The sequence below is a fragment of the Cebus imitator genome, unplaced genomic scaffold (assembly GCF_001604975.1).
Source record: "Cebus imitator isolate Cc_AM_T3 unplaced genomic scaffold, Cebus_imitator-1.0 Scaffold66, whole genome shotgun sequence".
Classification (NCBI taxonomy): domain Eukaryota; kingdom Metazoa; phylum Chordata; class Mammalia; order Primates; family Cebidae; genus Cebus; species Cebus imitator.
In genome coordinates this window covers 5,568,855-5,573,402 of record NW_016107381.1, presented here as the reverse complement: position 1 = coordinate 5,573,402, position 4,548 = coordinate 5,568,855, and the positions used below count along the sequence as shown (strand labels likewise).

The window sequence follows — 4,548 nt, the reverse complement described above, 5'->3', positions numbered from 1 at the left end:
TTTTCATCTCCAAAATGGACCGAGAAATCGTGTAACTTTCTCCCGCCAGAAAGTTCAAATAAAAAGCGCTTAAAAATAAAAAAATTCCTTCCCCTTTATTTTTCCGGGGCCGGCTCAAGGTGACTGACGTAGATTCCTGCCAATTGTAGGAGGCTTCCTCGAGCGTGGTCGCGCTTCGTCGGTTTATGAATAACCAGCCAATGAGAGCGCCGCTGCTTCGGCTGGCGGGGACCCATTGAAGAAGAACAATGGGTATTGGCCACAGCCTGAGGCTTCTGTCCAATAGGAGCATGCCTGCCCGCGGCTCTGGCGCGGAGCTTGAGCGGCTCGGGAAGTGGCAGTTGGTATTGGTAGGTTCTGAGTTTGGGTGAGGTAGCTAGAGTCTTCGGCGGGCCCGCGAGCCTGGTCGCGACCTACTGGCGTCAGGTGAGGAGGACTCTTGCTTCTCCCCAGGCCTTGGGTCTCTAGCTCCTGGATAACTTCCCCACTTCTGATTCCTAGATTGGGGTCCCGGAGACACCTTACGAGGTGGGGCTTGCGGGCGGGCTTCGGCGGCCTGAGCTGATTCGGGCCCTCCGCGCAGCGCCAACAGTCGGGGCTGAGGAGCCCGAGCACCTGCACTTTGGGGGTTGCTGAGTGTGGGGGGCTGCTGAGCGTGGGGGCTGGGCAGGTAGGAGTTCGGCGCGGTTACGGAACGTGCGGAGTTCGCCGCAGCCGGGTCTTTCCGGGCGGGGCTGTGGGGTCGCCCGGCCCCTCCCCCGCGAGCCTCGCCTCGGGCTCTTAAGCGGCGATACCTGGTGCCAGCTATGAGCGCCGGTTATTTCATCACTTTCAAGTTAACAGAAGAACTTCATTTTTAATTTCATCATGGAAACTGGCGACTTGCATTGTCTCCGTTTTACAGGCGAAACAAGTTGAACTGAGAACTTAGGAAACCCGCCTAAAGTTTCCCATGCAGTAAAAGAGCAAGGATTTGATATTTTTCTTTTTTCTCTTTCCTTTCCTCCTCTTTTCTCTCTTTTCTTTTCTTTCTTGTTAAAGAAGTCTCCCTGTTGCGCCCAGGCTGGAAGAGCTCACTGCAGTCTCGAGCTCACTGCAGTCTCGAACTCCCAGGCCCCAGCGAGCCTCCGACCTAGTCTTCTCACAGTAGCTGGGACCGCAGGCGCGGCCACCACGCCCAGCTCGTTGTTTTATCTTTCTTCTTTATTTTACTTATTTTGTTTATTTGGCCTGTTGCCCAGGCTGGAGTGCAGTGGCTCCATCTCGGCTCACTACAGCCTCCGCCTCCCTACAACCTCCGCCTCCCGGGTTCAAGCGATTCTCCTGCCTCAGCGTCCCTAGTAGCAGGGACTATAGGCATGTGCCATCACACCCGGGTATTTTTTGTATTTTTAGTAGAGACAGGGTTTCACCATGTTGGCCAGGCCGGTCTCAAACTCTGATCTCAAGTGGTCCACCCGCCTCGGCCTCCCAAAGTGCTGGGATTACAGGCGGGAGCCACTGCACATGGCCGGTTTCATTTTTCTTTTTTGGTAGAGACGGAAATCTCGCTGTGTTGCCCAAGCTGGTCTCGAACTACAGAGCATAAGCGATCGCCCTGCCTCGGCCTCCCAATGTCCAGGGATCACAGGTGTGAGTCTTCGAGCCGACCAGAGCAAAGATTTAAACCAAGGTTGGCCCGACTTCCCCCACCCACCTCCTCTGAACCTGTTTATTGAGGGACTTTTGTCTCCAACCTGATGTGGCTTTGATTGAAACCTGAGTAACAAAGATGATAAGTCGGAGTTTAACATGTTAAGCCTCGACACTCACAGCGCACATAAAAAAACATTTGTGTGACATGCTCAAGGTTGCGCCCAGCCCATGATCTTGCTCTAGGCACCTCCTACTGGTCCGCAGTGGTTAGGAATCCTTAGCTCCAGAGCTGCACCGTTCCATATAACTTTCTGTGGCGAGGAAAATGTTCTGTATTTCTGCTGTCCAGTATGGGAGCTACCTGCCCTATGTGGGTTTCTACCACTTGAAATGTGACCAGCGCAACAGAGGAACTTTTTTTTTTAAGACAGGGTCTCTCTCCCAGTCTGGAGTACAGTGGCACGATCTTGGCTCACTGCCAAGACATAGCAGGTCCAAGCTATCCTCCCACCTCAGCCTCCTCAGTAGCTGGGACCACAGCTACTAATGGCTACTTTTTTGTATTTTTTTGTAGAGACAGGATTCTGCCATGTTGCCCAGGCTGATCTCTAACTCCTGGTCTCAAGCTACCCTCCTCGGTCTTCCAAAGTGCTGGGATCATAGGCATGAGCCACAGCTCCTGGCCGAACTTGATTTTTATTAAATAACCATATGTGAGTAGTAGCTATGGGAGTGGACAGTGTGGCCTCCTAGATTCTGCTCTTTTTGGTCTTTTTCTACCCTTTATCTTCACTAAAGCTGAGTTGCTTAATGTCTCTAGAGTACATCTAGAAGTAGCTTGGGCCTTATGTTCTGACACACAGTTGTTGGGAAGCTGCTGGTGTACCCTAGAAACACATTGAAAGCTTTTATTTAGCTAGCCAGCTGCAGTAGCTCACTCTTGTAATCCCAGCACTTTAGGAGGCCCAGGGAGGAGGTTTGCTTGAGCCCAGGAGTTTAGTACCAGCCTGGGCAACGTGGGAAACCCCATCTCTCCAAAAAATGTTTAAAACTTAAAGTATCTCACATTGTTCAGCTTGCAGACTTTGACTTTCCCACTTATTTTCACTGCTGTGCCACTCTCCATCCTGGTCCTAAGAGGTGTCATTCAAACCTCCAGTTTTCTTCAGCATAGTGGGAGGAGGATTTTGTTTTGTTTTGTTTTGTTTTGGCTGGCTGGTATTTGTTTGAGTAGGAGAAAGGCTAATTACCTTATTGGCTTTTAACCAACCCCCCTCTTTTATCTCCATCTTTCAATAATGCCTTTTCTGGTACCTGGTTTTTGCAATACCTTTAAGTGGGAATTAGCTTGTTTCTCAATAACACAACCCTTACCCCAACCACTGTGCCCTTTGCAGGCATTTGAGTTTTATCTTTTGGCTCTGCTAAGTAGTCATTGGTCATCAGTTGCTCCTTTATGGCCTCAAAAAACTGGTCTGCATATCATATCCTGTTTGCATTTGCGTTGTCCTGGTGTATTTATCCTTTGCTTAAAAAATGTCTGCCAGGCATGGTGGCTCACACCTGTAATCCCAACACTGGGAGGCGGAGGCCAGTGGATCACAAGGTCAGGTTTTTGAGACCAGCCTGACCAATATGGTGAGACCCCATCTCTATTAAAAATACAAAAATTTGCCAGGTGTGGTGGCATGTGCCTGTAGTCCTAGCTACTTGGGAGGCTGAGGCAGGAGAATCGCTTGAACCAAGGAGGCAGAGGTTGCAGTGAGCCAAGATCGAACCACTGCACTCCAGCCTGGGGACAGAGCAAGACTCCATCTCAGAAAAAAACAAACAAACAAAAAAAAAAACAAAAAAAACTCGGGTAGGGGGAGTTACGTTTGTGGGTTTTTAGGAATGGCTGGAGTGGAGAGTGAAAGATACATACATGTGCTTTGTATACCATGTTCATTTGAATTCCCTCCATTTATTCAGCCTACTCCATTCTGGCCTCTAACCCCATCACTTCAGGGAAACTGCTTTTTTAGGTCACCTGTCCTTGCCAAATCTAGGGGCCATTCTTTCCCCCAGTAGCACTTGACACTTAATCATTCTTTGCTTGAAACATTGTTTTTCCAAGACACTACAGTCCCATGTTTCCTCCTACTTTGTAATCTTCCTTAACTGGCTTCTGTTACTCTGTTGTCCTTTTATCAGTAGTGTCTCTGGCTTCATAGTCCTTGGCCCTCTTTTATCATTCTGTTCCTCTTTAGGTGGTTTAATCTGCTTTGGTGATTTTAAGAAGCATGACTATCCTGAAGATTCTTAAAGCTGTCTGTTTCTTTTCATCTACACTGCTACCACTCTTGTCTAAATCTCTGTGACCTCTGGTCTGGACTCCCACAATAGCCTCTACACTGGTCACCTAGCTTGTGCTCTTGCACCCCTACAGTTTATTCCTAACACAGAAGAAACTCTTTACCAAGGCCCATGGTGTCCTGCTGATCAGTCAAGCCCATGATCATCAGGGACCTAAGAGTTTCCTTCTGAAACTCTTCTTGGCTCTTTGCATAGCCAGCTTTTTTAAATCCTTCATACCTCAGGCCAGCTTTCACTCTTTTAAAGAGTACTGTCCTCACAATTGTGCCTTAGTTTGTTCTTCTTGTCTCCTCAACCCCAAATATCATAATCTATAATTTTCTCATGCATTTGTTTATTAACATCCCACTTGCTAGAATGTAAACTCTGATATACAGGATCTTACCTGTCTTTGCCTCTAGGGTGTCTGTCTACATAACAGATGCTTAATAAATATTAGTTGAGCCAGGCGCGGTGGCTCAAGCCTGTAATCCCAGCACTTTGGGAGGCCGAGGTGGGTGGATCATGAGGTCAAGAGATCGAGACCATCCTGGTCAACATGGTGAAACCCCATCTCTA

General features: G+C 48.6%; 1 protein-coding gene across 2 annotated transcripts in view; it reads left to right on the top strand.

Annotated features, from left to right (window-relative positions):
* The first annotated feature begins 246 nt into the window (after positions 1-246).
* Positions 247-4,548, top strand: part of RFWD3 (ring finger and WD repeat domain 3) — a 51,887-nt gene continuing 47,585 nt past the window's right edge. Inside the window, exon 1 of one of the 2 annotated variants that reach the window (XM_017530553.2) lies at positions 247-426. The gene's annotated coding sequence lies outside the window, so the exon portion shown is untranslated. The remainder of the gene's footprint in view (positions 427-4,548) is intronic. The other variant, XM_017530554.2, reaches the window with a different exon arrangement.